Source organism: Desmodus rotundus, chromosome 5, assembly GCF_022682495.2.
Source record: "Desmodus rotundus isolate HL8 chromosome 5, HLdesRot8A.1, whole genome shotgun sequence".
NCBI classification, from domain to species: domain Eukaryota; kingdom Metazoa; phylum Chordata; class Mammalia; order Chiroptera; family Phyllostomidae; genus Desmodus; species Desmodus rotundus.
Window position 1 is genome coordinate 98,872,216 of NC_071391.1, and position 16,231 is coordinate 98,888,446.

The 16,231-nt window shown below is 44.2% G+C and overlaps 1 protein-coding gene across 4 annotated transcripts in view; it reads left to right on the plus strand.

Annotated features, from left to right (window-relative positions):
• The first annotated feature begins 2,243 nt into the window (after positions 1–2,243).
• Positions 2,244–16,231, plus strand: part of NCK2 (NCK adaptor protein 2) — a 140,969-nt gene continuing 126,981 nt past the window's right edge. For all 4 annotated transcript variants that reach the window (XM_053923834.1, XM_053923832.1, XM_053923835.1 and 1 more), the window contains exon 1: positions 2,244–2,483. The gene's annotated coding sequence lies outside the window, so the exon portion shown is untranslated. The remainder of the gene's footprint in view (positions 2,484–16,231) is intronic.

The following is a 16,231-nucleotide window of genomic DNA, read 5'->3' on the forward strand; positions in this document are numbered from 1 at the left end:
TTGAAAGAGGTACATTATAAGTATTGTTAGTAACCATGTAAAAATTAAGATGTGGCACTGGAGATGGAAAGTGCAAAGAGATGTTTAAGAATCACCAACACTCAGAATCATAAAGATTTAGATTGAGAGGGATCCCGAGGTCATCTAGAGCTCTTAGAGCCTCTCTGTGCCTGGGGAGAGTTGGGAGATTGGGAAGGAGTGAATTATAATGAGTTTTCTCCCAGGAGCTGAGGTGCCTGGTGGTCTCATGGCCAAACCTGAGACTGGGACGAGGAGTTAGTTTGGGAAAGAGATTAAGTTTCATGCTGAATGTGGTGAGTTTGAAGGAGTGATGATAAGCCAGGCAGAGGGACGGCAGATACGCTGGGGAGCTCTCTAAGGCCACGGGCCTGGGAGGTAGTTAACTAAACATCCAGGCTGGAAGCATGCAAAACATGATCAACTTTCTTTAAAATAAAAATGCGCATATCAGAATAAAAGCAAAGGGCCAAAACTGCTTTGGGATATAACTGTTAAAAGTTGGGAGGACAACATGCCCTACAAAAGAAAGAGATGGGTGGTTTGAAAGGCAGATAAATGAAAAGATGACCAAGTTTCAGGAAGTAGCAGAAATGCCATGTGCTGCAGAAAAGTGTAGGATAAAGACTGAGAAAGAGCCTTCGGGTTTTAGATAGAGAGTATCTTTGGTGACTTTACAATCAGAGAAGGAAAATCTGGATCAAGGTTGTCATACCTATTTTGAATGAACTAATTTAAAATTGGGCCAGACCATTGACTATACTTCTGCTTTCCTTATCAGTAAGAAAGGTTTTCACAAAAGGATGGACTGAGATAGCTTCTTTTCCAAGGTCAAAACAGAGAAGGAGGCTGTCCCTACTCCTAGGTCTTGGACCCATCCCTGCTCAGGACAATGCACTTCCTTCCAGCTAGTGACTTGTGGAGTGCTCCCTACTGCCAGAGTGTGCCAGGGACTTCCATAGGCGCTAGGGCAATATTATCTCCCCATTCAGGAGATTTCAGATAGGTTAAGAAAGGTTCTACATTTGAAGAAGGAGATAGTCAAACACTCAACTGTGACTTTAAATTATACTGGCTCTAGTTGCCCTCCTCTGGTACTTTCTTTTGGGAACAAAGCAGGGGATAAGTGATTCCAATGATACTGCCATGTCACCTGGGTAAATTGTTATTATCTTAATAATAATGAGAAGCCAGGAACCTAAGAAATGATCTCGTTAACATGGATCCGGGCTATTCTGCCAGGAAACCAGAGTCATTTGAATAGCAGGATTTCCTTCTGGGAAGCCATATGGGAAAGAGATTGCCGAACAGACATCAGGATGTGTGTGCCTGTTAAAGGGAAGCTTGTTTCTTTCCCCTTCCTCTTGGGGGTAATATTTCAAGTTCGTTTATAGGTAAGCCACTACGTGTGATCAGGTGACCAGACCAGTCCCACTACTGGTGACAATACTAGAGACAACTCCTTCCGGGGCCCACATTCCTGCAGCTCCTCACAGGATTCCGACCCGTGGTTGTGCTTCAGCTGGACTCCACCCGTGGGAGGCAGCAGAGGTTGGGTTTCCTTTCCTCCTCTTCGGAAGATCTTCCGACGAGAATGTTGGAGTAAAAAAGTGTCTGGTTGGGAAAGTAAATAGAGAGAAGGCAAATAAATAAATATGCCCACAAGCATCTACAGAGAGGAAGTGACATTTTTATGGAAGTCACTTTTCTGATGGACAACAGGCCTGCTTTGCTGACAGTGCCGTGGGAATACTTCCGGGAGGGGGGCGGCCGCCAAACTACTAGAGCGTCGTCATAAGAAAATCAAACAAACAAAAAGGAGATGGGGAGGAAGACCACCCACCGGTCACCGGAGGCTGGAAGTTGTGGTCTTTATTTCCTCTCTTTCCCTTCAACCTTACCCTTACCTCCCACTCCCCGCGCAAGTCGTTTTAGGAGCGGGGACCCTTCTGCCCCTCGGCTTCGACCCCGCGCTGCGCTCCAGGAGGCCCGGCAGCCGCGCGCCCCGCGAGCTGACCGTCCCGGAGCGCGGTCCAGCCCCTGTGTGGCCTCCAGCCGGGGCGCGTGCGGGCCTGGAGCAGCCTGCCCGCCCCCAGATGGGTCTGTGCCCCCACCGCGCGGGCGGGCTGGCCGGCCTGCCCCTGGGCGGTGTCACGGCGCTGCTGGGAGGAGCGGCGGGAGGAGGGGGAGGAGCAAGGAGGGGCGGGCGCCGCGCGCCGGGGGAGGGGTCGCCGCCGCCGCGGGGTTCGTCAGGCCGGAGCCGCGCGGCCGAACGGGCGGAGGGGAGGCTCGGAGGCGGGAGGCTCGCGGCGCCCGGGCCGGCGGGGTCCGGCCGGGCCGGCAGCGTCCGCCGAGCGGCGGGAAGAGGTAGCGGAACAGACAAAGAGCGGCGCTTGGGAGGGCGCGGTCGCCGCCCCGGGACCCGCGCTGCTGCCCTCCGGCCTTGGCTGGCGGTGGGCGGCAAGGTAAGCGCTGCCGGCGGGCTCCAGGCGGGGGGGCTGCAAACTTGGGCCGCTCGGCGGAGTTGGAGCGCGGCGGGCTCGCGGGGCGGGGCGCGGCGCATCCGAGAAGGGGCCGGGGAACCGGTCCCTTCCGCGCCCCACCAGTGCCCTGGGCCCTGCCGCGGCCTGGCCCTGTGGCCGCGGGCTGCCCGCACCTCCCGACTCCGCACCTTCCCCCCACCAGCCCAGAGCCCATCCCCCAGGAGCCGGTGCTGGGGAGAGGCGCGCCGCCGAGGGCGCAGGCGTGGGCAGGGGCCTGGTCGGCGAGTTCCGGGGACCGGAGACCCCCGCGCGCGCTGGGAGCGTCCGGCCTGCGGGCTGGCGGCGGGCCGGGAGGTCTACTTGGGACGGTGCAGTGGCCGAGCTTGCCGGTGCGCGAGCCCCTGGGAAGAATAACCGCGAATCGCCCGGTCCCAGCGCAGGGACGCGGGAGGCCGAGCGCGGTCTGCAGAACTTAGTGTTTATTGGAACTATTTATGATCCTTCACAAAGGTGCTGTCACATCGCATAAAGGAGATTCTCGCCTGGTGAAGGCTCTTTGTGCCGGGTCTCAGGCTCTGCGTCCTGTCCCAGATTTACAGGATTCATACAACCACCTAAAACAAAGTTTCTCATTACACTCTGCCCTCTCGGTTTATTCAGGGCAATTTAACCACCAAGTGGTTCTGGGAGAAATTGGTGTGTGACTTTTAAGACATTGACTGGAACTCTCGAGTGAGTGCAGTTAGTGTGTAATTGTGTGGAGGGGTTTAGTTTGGAAAACGCTTTAATTTGTACACAATAACCATCGTGTTGGAAGGTCCGCGAAGGATGCTAGGGGTCACTGGCTGTCGAACATCAAGCTCCTGACTTTACCATTGCAGCAACTTTAGGGACAAAGCAGGAACGTGTGTGGAGACCGTGCCTGCCTCTTCAAGACAATTCAGTTGGCAGTTTCCCCTTTATTTGGCTTTGTTTATTTTGCCAACAGGTTTAAGGCTGAGTCTGCCAAGTTTGCCTGTGTATGATGGGGTGAGCAGACCCCAGTGCTAGGGCTGAGATGCCTAAACCCTCACGCAGGCCCATTGTTTTCGTCGACCCAAAAGGTGACTGAACCGGGGGAGGCCCGTGGGCGTGACTTATCTGGGTCGTACAGGTAGGGGAAGCCCTTCTGGTACCAGGCCCAGCTCTGGCTTCTCTCCCACTTCTCCGAAGGGATTTTGTTAGGAATGAGAGTAATTTGGGGTGACTTTCGTATTTTTGATGTCACTAGTAACAATGCTTTTCAAGCCTTAAAATGACTAAGAATGAAATTAACCTGGGCTGCTTTAGCCTATCACAACAGATCTAAACTTTGTTCCTGAACACTCCTTTCAGTCACTTACCTAGTGTTCCTAGATAAACTGGTAAATTAGTAACAGGATTCAAGCACCTGAGGCGTTTATGTAAAGACAGTGGCAGTCGGTGGAGGTGTGTAGAAGAAATGGACTTCCTGCCAAGATTGCACTGGAGATGCCGTTTTTAGGTTTTGGGAACAGGGATTTCCCAGAAACAGGTGCTAAACATGCTTGTGAAGCAGTGACAACAAGGGAAAATACTACCTTAATATTTCTCTCCTTGAGGTTGGTTAGATGTAGTTTTGATGGAAGAAGGTGGCAGGATCTTAATGGTCTTCCCACTGCAGCTACTTGAGGCTGAAATTGAGAACTTTAAGCAGTGGTAAGCTTCTGGAGGACCTTGACTCAGCTTGCTCTCCTGGAGGCCCCACCAGGGCTCAGAGCTGCTGGCTGCCACATAAACACTCACCAGGATTGATCAGAGAACAAAGGATGAAATTGGGTGGCAAATTGCTGTCCAGAGAATTGACTTGCTGCACCACTCCCTCTGCCCACTTGTGGAGAAACTAGTACTTTTTAAGTGGGTGGGGCTGGTTTAAGGTGCATTCCAGTTAGCTGTCTCAGTTTTCAGGCTTTGTGTTCTTCTTTATTATGTATCACAAACTTAAATTCTCTTCACCCTGCTGTCTTGGACCCCACCACATTCCCAACCTCTGTCATTTGCATTGGCAGGATAATCAAGGTTTTCCCACAAACAGATATTATATACACAGTATTTGAGAAAAGAGCTACACCCACATTAAATACACCAGAAACCTTCCTTGCATGTGCACAAATTGGATAACCTTTTAAAATACCATAAAGACTCCCTGATTGCCGGGAATGACCTGAGTCCTTTGCTTACCCTCTCACATTAGGTTAGTTTGCTTTGGTGAGATGAGGCTACGTTGCTCTGGGACACATAAGCTGACTAACCCCCAGTGTGCTCTGGGGGAAAGGGCTGTGGACATCCATCTCTGCCTTAAAAAAATGAGGCTGACTGGCTGAAAAGCTGAAGATTGCTTGCAAGGGACTGGGAGGGCAGTGGACAGTGTTTGGAGAAACTAGTAGTAAGCTTTTTTTTTTCATAAATGAACTGGAAACTCCCCAGAACTCACCCTAGAGGCTTAGGAAATTAGTTTTCCCATCTGGAGGGTTTGCAAATGGGGCTTTCAAATTGTTTCTCTTTCCTAAAATGAGTGATGGAAACCCTTCATGGCATGTTTTCAAAAGGCCTAAGCTAAAAATGATATCACGTAGCATGTTGCTGAATGCTTGAGTTAAGGCAACTTAGAAGGCGGTCAAGAAAGCCTTTTAATGGGTTATCAAAAATATGCAGCTAAAGTAAAAATAGTTTCTTATTTCTTTAGGCCACTTTAGTAATACAGTTTTAAAAATCAGACTTTTTCCCTGTGTTTCACTTTGAACCAGTCCCAAAGTATGTATATTTATGAAGGTATAATCAACATTAGCAAGTTATACCCTTCCCCCAACACACACAAACACACAGGATTGATCACAGTCTGCCCTGAGGCTTCTTTGCGTTTGCACCTTATACACATGGATGCCCAACAAATCCTGGTTGAATGAATGAATATTACATTCTGAGCCCATTGACTTATTAGGGCTTTAGGTTCCTATTGAGAAGGAGTAATAAATGTCCTCCAGAATCTTTGTACCTGTGATTAGAACCTCTTTGACAGGGTGAAAGTTTTCGTCCCCAGGATATGCAGATAATGGGAGAATTTGGTCTGGCGGCTTCTCTACTTGGTAAATTCTGTCAAATGGATCACTTTTGTCCTTAACCTAAAGTTAAAAAAAAAAAAAAAGACGAATAAACAAAAGTAAAACAAAAAACAAACCCAACTGTATAACCACCTGATGGGTTTGCTAAATACATTACTTTTCAGTAGATGGTCTGTCTGTCCCTGTCAACCTGAACTGGACACTGTGGGCAAAGTATTATTATCCTGGCCTGGTAAGTTAGTTATTTAGTGTCACCATACTTTTTACCTTTTGTGTTTTATTATTTTTAAGAAAAGCTTCAAGTGTACTTAGAATTTAAATATTGCAATTTCCTCTTTTGAGACAGTTTTGGAAAATGGGATGGTTTTGCTTGTCAGTGGTTAATGAAGATCTAAAATGCTATAGGTAAAAATTAAAGATACTAATGCTAGTGTGGTAAATTACAGTTTACAAATTGCTCTTCACATACACCATCATATTTACTATTTGAAATGACTTGGTAAAATTGGCTCTACCTTTATTTTGGTGTGAGGAGACTAGAGCTCAGAGAGTGCCAAGGATGACAAATCTTGAACTTGGGTATAAATCCTTTCTTTGGTACCCCCCACCCCTGCTAAGCAGGCATCAGATAAGAAACACCAAAATGGTGCTGGGTAGAGTTGTTTTTATGAGGCCGCTGATCTCCCGGCACTCCTTGATGGAGCGGCATGTCATGGACCTCGTGCTTTTGCTGTGTTGTAGATGTGAGTGCATGTTGGTGGCAGCTGATTCTACATTACAGTTGACTCATGGAAGATGAGCAGTTTCAGGGGAGCAGACAGGAGCAGGTTCAGTGAACTTTTGTCCTTCATTGTTAGGAGCCAGCAAGTTGAAGAATGCTTATTCCTGTTTAGTGTGACCCTTGGTGAGCTTGCGCTGCCGTCATAGAACACCATAGACTGGATGTAAGACAGAAATCTCTCTCTCACAGTTCCAGAGGCTAGAAAGTCCAGGATTAGGGTGCTGGCATGTTCGATTATTGGTGAGTCTCTCTTCCTGGCTTGTACATGACCACCTTCTTGCTGGGTCCTCACAGGCACATTCTTCTCTGGTGCCAGCCCTGTTGCATTACAGTCCCACTCTTATGACCTCACGTAACCTTAATTACCCCTTTGAAGGCCCTCTTTCCAAATACAGTCACATTGGGAGTTAGGGCCCAACTTATGAGTATTGGGGGGGACACTTCAATTCATAACAGTGTGTAACTCTGCTCAAAAACAAGGCTGGTTATTTTACAAAGTCCTGTTGCTTCTTTCACCTAGATTTGAATCCTCATATTTGAGGACACCATCCAGGGCTTGTGACAGAGCAGTCAGGAGTGAGGAGGGAGTAGCAGCTCACTGCTCATCAGAGAACCTGGAAATAGAGAAGAAGCCTTGGCACTGGACTTCCAGGCGCTGGTCAGGTTTTAAGTAGAATGATGGAGAGATAACAATGTTGACTTAATTCCATTTATGGATGCTGCCCCTTAACGTGTGTGGCATGTTAATTCGTGGGTTCAACTGCAGACGTTTTTGGATTAGGGTCATGATATAATATCAGATCTATAGAAAGTGTTGGATTTTTGGTGGACATGGAAATATATCCTGGTCCTGGATGAAGAGAGCAAAGTGAGAGGGTGAGGCTGGTGGCTGCCTGGGGCAGAGGCCATCCAGTCTGGGCTGGCTGTTGCTGTGACTACAGTCTTTGCCATGGGAGCGTGTGTCCCTTCAGTGGGTGTGCCTGGCAGTGCCTGGTAAAGTACACCTTGAGCAGTGCATGAGTGGGTCAAGATGATTGCATGAGGCTGGGGGAAATGCCTATGTGACTGGCAGCTCTGCAGCTCAGATGTGTATGTTCATTCACAATTCATTCATTCTGTCACTCTGTCATTCATATGAATTATCCAACTTTTTAGTGATGATTTCCACCTAAAAGTCTGAATGGCACAAGCTGTATGCACCATCTTCTGACTTGCCAGTCTTCTCAGTGTCCCATCATCCATTCAACTTGGTCATCCTTGAATTCTCCCTCACCTCCTAAGTCTAAATCGTATTGATTTTACCTCCAAAAGATCTCTTACATCTCAGCCCGCTGTGTATTTTATTTATTCTCTCACTTGGACTGTCAAAATAACTTTCTAACCACTCTTGACAATTCATTCTGCTCACTGCACCCTAATATTCAGGTCTGGCCATAGTCTACATTGGTGGCTCTCTGTTGCCCTTAGATCAGTGTCCCAAGTCCTCGGTGTTCTCTCGGCTTCAAGGTTTGCACAGAGCCACTACAGTCACCTGTGGTTACACACTAAACCACAGTTTGCTAATTGTGATTCCAAAATGCCAAAGTTTATAATCAGTTTATGCTGACTCCGTGGTTACCCCTTGTAATGATGGCACCGCAATCGTGTACAGCTGTGTACCTCGGCACTGTGAGCCCCTTACGGCAGCAGAGAGACTGAGGGCGCAGAATGCTGTGTGTTTGTTTCAGTGCACGGTGTCTCCCTGCAAATGCCCTGTGAAGTGCTTGGGTGTCAAGAGCACCGCTGTCCTACTGAAAGATGAGTCACAAATGTGAGCCACAGATGGGATTTTAAATGTTCTAGTAACCACATTAAATATGTAAAAAGAGACAAGTGAAATTAATTTTCATAATATATTTTGTTTTACCCAATAAATCTAACATTTTTATTTCTATAGGTAACCCATATAAACACTATCGGTGAGATAATTCACATTGTTTTATTTGTGTGAACGCTTTGAAATGGCTTATATTCTGCACTTACAGCATTCTCATGCCCTCTCCTTCCATTTGGAGTGTTAGGTGGCTGTGCGAGGCTAGTGGCTGCCTACTGGCGATTGCAGGTCTTGTACATTTTATATGATTGAAGCTTCATTTATTCTGTATTTTCCAAATGTGAGATAGTTAAAAAAGGAGTAGTGGAAATAACTTGAAGCAAAAATAATTACCATTATTATTATTCTTTAATGATAAAGGTCTAATCTATGTAGTTGTAAAGAATAATGTAATATTTCATGCACTCAAACAATTTTAGAGTACTAAAATCAGATTTAGTTACATATAATGAAAATACCTTGTATATTTTACAGATATTTTAAGATATGTTTTGAATTCTAGAGGTTAAATTATCAATGTAAAGTAACTCACTTGGGTATTGTCATTCAACATATTTCTGGTACGTGTTAATTTCTTAGTTTATAAGTATAGAAGCTAAAATTATATATTTTCTTTAGTGATCATTAGCTTCTCCCCTAACACACACCCATATCACACATTGTAATTACTGTTCTCAGTACTGTACGCAAAATAATAACTCTTTGAAGCCTCTCAAAAATTTAGTGTGGTTACTTTATAGATCAGGATATGGAAGAGACATAGCAGGTGACCTTGCCTAAGGTCACACACAGCTAGTATTGTAAGATTACATAGCAGATCTGTAACTCTCAAACTCAGACTGACTTCTGAGTCTCCCCTTATCACTAAGCTAGGTCACCATGTCTTCAGTAAGATGTGCCTGAAAATACATAAACAGAACTATAAACTTTTATTATGGTACAAGATTTGAGAAATACTGATGGGAAGTCATTGATCTGGAGTGGAACCCTTCCAGTCAGCCAGGAGGTGGAGGAAACCCTGAACTTTGGACGAACTTAATGAATAATTGAGCTACTCCAGTGGTCCTGCAGGGGTAGCTGTGGAGGCTCACAGGAACATTATTGAATACAGTTGACCTTGCTGCTTCTCTCTCCAGGCCCCTCCTTACTGTCTACCACAGACTAGTAGTTCTCAAAAGGGGCAAACTCTCCAGCTCTGAGATGGCTATTGGCACCCCCTGGAGGGCTCGTTAAACCTTGGGTTGCTGGACCTGCCCCAGAGTATGTGATGCAGAGGTCTGGAGTGGGGCCTGGGAATGTGCTTTTCTGATGAGTTTTCAGGTGATCTGTGTGAGATGGGCTCCACCCGTTGAGAGCTGCTGCTGAGGGATTTGCACAATGATTGGGTGACTGAAGAGGTTTTCTGTTTTGTAGTAACAGCGTTTAATTTGAGAGCAGCCTGCAAGCCTGCTCTGCAGGTACTATCCTATAGGTCTTTGTGGTTGTGCCCTTTCATAAAGAGCTGTGAATGGGTCCCCACCCTATCTCCACCACCAGGGAGACTGAAGAAGCCGGAGTGAGTGTGGGAGACCCTTGGGGAGACCATTTTTAGCTGCAGCTAGCTCTTAATGAGCTACTTAGTAAAGTGAAGGTGGGTAGGTAGGTGCTTGCAGAAAACTTGGGAGCCCAACACACCAGATCTTTTTCCTTTGTGCTCCTATGACATCTGTGCAGGTCCGGAAGTGGCTTTCATGGTGTCCTGAAGATCCCCAAGTGGCTTTGGAAATGTACTTCTCAGGTCATGAGAGAGGCCATGTCAAGTGTCAGTCTGGATTTTTGGAAGGTGGCTATTACAAGGTTCCAGTGGGACCTTCGACCACGGCTGCCATTCCAAGTGAGTTTTTTAGTGCCAGGTCATCCTAACCCCGCCCTTCTTTTTTTGGAAGACACTTGCAGTCATCAAAGCATTGGGCAGCCTTCCCCTGGAGCAGGTGGACCTGAGATACAACCAAGAGTCCGGGGCTTCTGCTGGGGGAGGCTGCTGTGTGTCCCAAGACATAGGGACACAGTGGTTTTCAGATGGGCTACCACTTGGGCAGTTTCTTTCAATTCACAGGCTTAGATTTGCAGTGAAGCTGCTTCTCATGTGGCCAGCTCTGTGTGTGTAGCATGTTTCAGGAAGACTAGCGGCAAAAATTCATTTTCTTCAACTTAGTAATTCCCCAAGCAATGGTGGGGTAGCCACAAGTGAGAAATGTTCAAAGAAGGTGAGGTCATAGTGAAATGCCTAAAAAGGCACCAGTGGCATCTGATAGGACAAAGCTCATCCATGGTGATTTTCCTTAAAGGATGTGCCTCAGTTTAATGTTTTACAAATTTTGGCTGAGTTTTTAAGGATGTCTGCAAGTCAACAAATACTTGAGTTGTGCCACTTACAAGGCTGGCTATAGAAGAGAAGCTTGATCTCTTTCCCTCTTCCCAGCTGTGTTCATTTCAAGAACGATCACGTTCAAAGCTTGTATCCCTGTTTTCAAGTCTGTGTGTGTTAGGTAGAGGTCTGGATTGGTGGTAAACAACTCTCTCACTGCTCTGAGTGACGGATGCTAGCTTGGGGACACTGACATAAAATCTGTGAGCTGCTCGAGTATTTTTAAGAGAGCAAGAAATAAGGAGTCAGGGAGTTATTATATAGAGTTTCAGTAAATTTGATACAGATGAATAGTGAAACTATTCGAACTTTTTTTGAAGAAACGTATTTAGGAGCAGCACCTGGTGAGACAGATATAAAAACGGGTTTTTCTTTTGGGTCTCCCCTCTGGGTGTCACATTTGTATGCGACTCACTTAATGTACCCCTTCAACCCCCAACCATTTATCTTAAAGTCGTCTGTTTACCATCTGTCTTCATTGTCTGTACTCACATGGTTTTCCCTTTACATGTTTTAGTTATTGTCTTCTTTGGACCTGCCTAGCTTGTATTTAGAAGTTCTTCTTCCTTTATTACGCCATCTTTTCTTGCTTCGTTCCCTTCTTGTAGTTTCCTTAGGAGATCTGTTTTCCATGGTTCAGTAGACATGACCCAATGGTGTCTATAAAGACACTCTGCCATTACTCTCCACAAAAGGGGGAGAATGGGAAACAGACACCCTGCGGTCAGAACTTCCACTTTGATGTGTGCCTGGATGGAACTCAGTTCCGTTGATCCATCACAGATTCAGACTCTAGTGTGTGATTCGTTACTGCTTAACCTTAACTCAGCCCTAGTCAGGAAAGCTGAGTCCACCTTCCGAAAACAAAAAGTAGATTCTCTTTTCATTAATGTCTCAGGTCGGTGAGGGTTATGTGTTGAAGAAAAAAAAAATGTTTTCAACATACTGCTCATTAATATATGCAAATTCCCATTTATTTTTGGATCTTACTAGCTGTTAGGTTTGGATTAAGGAATAAAATTAGTTCACTTTTACAAATACAAAAATACCTTTTTAAATGTTAACATTTCAAAAACTTAATTGAGATTTGAACCTTCACTTCTGTATATAGATTATTGGTTCTCAACTGGGAGCTCTCAATTTTGCTGATACGGACACGCGGCGATGTCTGGAGACATTTTCTAATTGCCCTGACTGGGGCGTGCTCTTGGTGTCCAGTGGGGACAGGCCACGGGTGCTGCTGAACATTTTTACAGTGCACAGGACCGCCCCACGACAGAGAATTACCCGGCCCCAAATGTCATTTTCTCAGCAGCCTCGATGGAACTGAGTGCTGCTCTACTTTGCTTAAGTATCTACATAAATTAATGACACATCTTCTACACTGTAACCCTTTTGGAGATTTTTTCCCCATTTTTCTAAACATGAAAAATAATAGCTATTTAGAGAGTGAAATACTATTTAACATCCTTGCAATTAGATGTGTAAAGGAGACGCCTTGTTATAACTGACTTTATCTGTAATATTGTTAGTGATAAAGTGTGGCATACATTGCCTTTTTATTTTCTCTTTCATATTTGGATGTTATAAATATGAAATGTTGATTTGTTTGTGGGGAACATTTTAATATCTTGCTGAACTGTGATAAAACCCTTTTCCCTTAGAATGTTCACTTACAAAGAAGTAATGCGGGCCCCTTATAAATTGCTTTTTATAAGTAATTGACTTCCAGTGTTTAGGCTAATCAAAAATATCTGTTTACTACTATAAAGGACACATGGACAAAATCAAGGGGGAGGGTGGAGGTGGGGGAGGGAGGTGGGTTCAGCTGGGGTGGGGTGGAGGGATGGGGAGAAAAGGCATACAACTATAATTGAATAACAATAAAAATTTTAAAAAAATATCTGTTTACTTAGCTCAGAAACCTTACAATTGGTGACTGTCTATACAAAATAATATTTTTGTTATTACTAAAGTTCATGAGTCTAGGTTCAGCTTCATTATCTTTGAGCTGGTCACATCCGTAAGCTTTCAAATGTGTTTCCTTCTTTGTATAGTTCTAAAAAATGAACTCTTCAGAGGAGAGAGAAAAAAAATACCACAAGTTAGACCTTTTCCAGGGGAAAGGGAAAGGAAAATGATCATTTGGCTGTTAGTCTGTGACTCCCAGTATCTAGGTTAGTGGCCCAGCTGCCTGTTAGCTGGCCTGGAGGATATGACGTTGATGCCCACACTTCCTTCTCTATAAGCAAGCTGTTACTTGACAAAGTCAGAGTGACCTAGACGTTAAGAGGTCTATCAGTTAGAAGTTTCCTTGGCTTTATGTAGATCTACTTTGTGTAAATCATTTCCTGTTGGATTGCCCTTCCTTTTTACTTGGTAGCTTCTTATCTCCTCTACTTTTGTCCTGTTACCAGGATTAATACCACACCAACACTTTATAAGTTTGTCAACTAATCTTGGTGGAGAGAGTTAAAAATACAGTCACTCTCTTCTTTTTGTTAACCCTCCCATGCTCAAGCAAAAGACCTCTGAAAAATTCATGGTAATTCTGGACAGACTTAAATTCTGAATTTATGTGCTATAAACAGTGCATACATCTGATTGTCATGTGTGCCTGCATTGTCTCTTACAGCAGTGGTGGGGGGAGGCCAGTGTGGTTACTCAGCCATTGTGTAGGTGGGAACGGGGTGGGGGGGGGCGGGGTCACAGGGCACAGTGACTGGCCTACAGGGGTCTCATTGGTGTGTAGTCAAGGAGAAGCCTCAGGCCTGGGATTTGTGTGAGATGTCCCAAATCTAGAGTTGGAGACCCTGGACTTCATTCAGTAGGGCCTTGGAGTGATTATTAAAGGCTCGCTCCTCAAAATGAAATGTTTTTTCTTTTATTGCAGTAACTTCTTGACTTTTAATTATAAGAGGAGCTGGATTAAAACAGGCTTATTCTGAACTTTAGCTACTCTTAAGTTTGAACCTCCAGCGTCGTGCATCATGTGAAGAATAGAGATGTAGGTTCTCCTTTTCACCTGCTGCTAATTTGGCTCAAGTTGCACAGCTAATTTTTAACCTCTCTTGACCTCTGTTTTGTCTTCTGTGAAACAAGGGCTTAGTTCCAGTGTTTTAAACAATGTTTTATTGCTCTGCCATTCCCTATTTCAATACTTGAACTGTTTGTTAGAGAAGTTTCTTTGAAGCAGAGTGGCATGAATTGACTTACGTGGTAAATTTTTGTTACTGTTACTTTTTGTGAATCTAGTTAGAGGTCTGAACGAGTGTGTGCATGGAGATGTAGAAAACCTGCGTTATTCTTACCAATATGACCTATAAATTGGACTGCTGCCCCAGTTTTGCTTAACTAAATTGTCACACAATTAATACTTAGGGGTGCCAGCTGCATGAGAGCCACTGTGTCTCAGGTGCTATGGACAGAGGTCCAGACAAAGACTCACCCCCAGGAAGCTTACAAACCAACGCGGAGACATCTTATAGGTTCAGAGTTAACACTAATCCCAATTGACAAGTGTACAAAATGACTTTTCACTACCTCTGTGCAGGGTCCTGTGACAAGGGAAAACACAGGGAAAGTCCCTAAGGCCAGGAAGAATTTATTTCAGTTATCCCACAGAAGGATAATGCTAATATTTTCTTCAGTATCTTTCGAAGCTCTTCAGTGTACAGGCAACCCTGGAGATAGCGGCATGTGGCTCAGCAGAAATGGTCCCACTTGCCAGTTGTCAGCCTCTTTCATCCCCATAGCTGGGGCCAGTCCCCTGTGCTCTCTTCCCAGGATTGTCACTGTTCTTCCTGGGTGAGGGTCATGCTGTCAGTTTTTTAGGATGATCACTTGATGTAGGCGTCAACTAGTCCATAATTTTAAGATAATGTAAACTCTACTTATAGAGTATAAGTACAGTTTATACTACTTAAGTGCATTTGCTTAAGTCCTTTAGATATTAAAAATTAGTAAACTCCTTGTTGGTGTTCTTAGTGAGGCTATGGCATTAGCTAACCAATACTGATACTTCCTTATTCCCCCTTTTAAAACTGATAATGGCATAAATGTGTCATGCCTTTACATTTTAGTCTAAAACAGATTTATTTCGTCAAACGACTACTTTGCCTGGATTAGTAATGAATATATTGTAAATCAGTCCTGTCCAGACATTTTACAGGTTTATTTTCTTACCCTACTGATTGTTAGTTTGAAGTATTTCCTTTGAAATGAAACCATTTCTTACTTCATTATAGATGTTCTGTTTTGTATGTTTTAAATGCAGTGTTTCAAATTGTTGACTTCTGCTTAATCTAGTACCCAAATCATTGTGCCATTTTGACAAGTTGGTACAAACTATTTTGCAGAGGTGACGGAATTCGGTGTTTCTGTTTTAGCTCTGTTTAGTATGTGGCAATAACTAATGCTAGCATTCACACAATTAGGATTGTAATTAGTGATTTGCCCTCCATTTCACACTGAACCAGTTTACATTTTCTTTAACTTTTGATGACATGGATTAGTGTAAAATAGTTTTCGTGATATACTATAATTAAATTGTGATACACTATAATTAATGCTTTGTGTTCAAAATAACTTAATTTGAGAATAATGAGAATTTAATATGAGTTTTGTGATGCAATTTTAAAGATTGATTGTAATTCATTGATTTCTAGCTCTCAAGGACCCTGTTGAGACAGAATTTAATGTGAATTAATACGTTTGTGTTGGGTCTCATTTAGGGGAACAAGATTTCCTTTTTGTTCACAAACTGACGCAGTATATTTATTATTTTACATGTTGAAGTACACATAATGTGTTTTCTGAAAAACAGCAAAAAATGTACTGTTTCAGCCATGTAATTACTTTATTCTGTTGTGTTGAGCTAATCAATAAGTATTTATCTCCTTTTGTTGAATACAGTTTTTACTAGCTTTTCCAAAGTACAATTTGTAAACATTGAAAGTCATCCATGTTATTCTTGCTACGTAAATATTTTAAAGCTTTTGTTTTAGAATAATTTTAGATTTATAGAAAAAATTTAAAGTTAGTATTAAGAGTTTCCATATACCCAGCATTGTTTCCCCTATTATTAGCATTTACATTACAATGGTACATTGTTAACTAAAGTCCATACTTTATTTGAATTTTCTTAGTTTTTGCCTAATGTCCTTTTTCTGTGCAGGGGCCCCTCCAAGATACTACAGTACATTTAGTAGTCATGCCCCCTTTGGTTCCTCCTGGCCGTGACAGTTTTTCAGACTTTGTTTCTATGACCTTTACACTTTCAGGAATGTTCCTCGGGTGGGGTTTGTCTGAAGTCTTTCTCGTGGTTATACTGGGGTTGCGGTCTGGGAGGAAGACCACAGGGGTTAAAGTGCCGTTTCCTTGCACTGGGTCAGGAGCGCACACTGTCAACATGACGACCACTTGGCCGAAGCAGGGGTTGTGAGCCTTCTCCACTGTCGAGGTAGCTGGCCTTTCCTTGGTCTGTACCGTCGTCTTGGGAAGGAAGTCACTGAAGAGGGAGGAGTTATGTTTTGCTTCCTTGAGGGGATT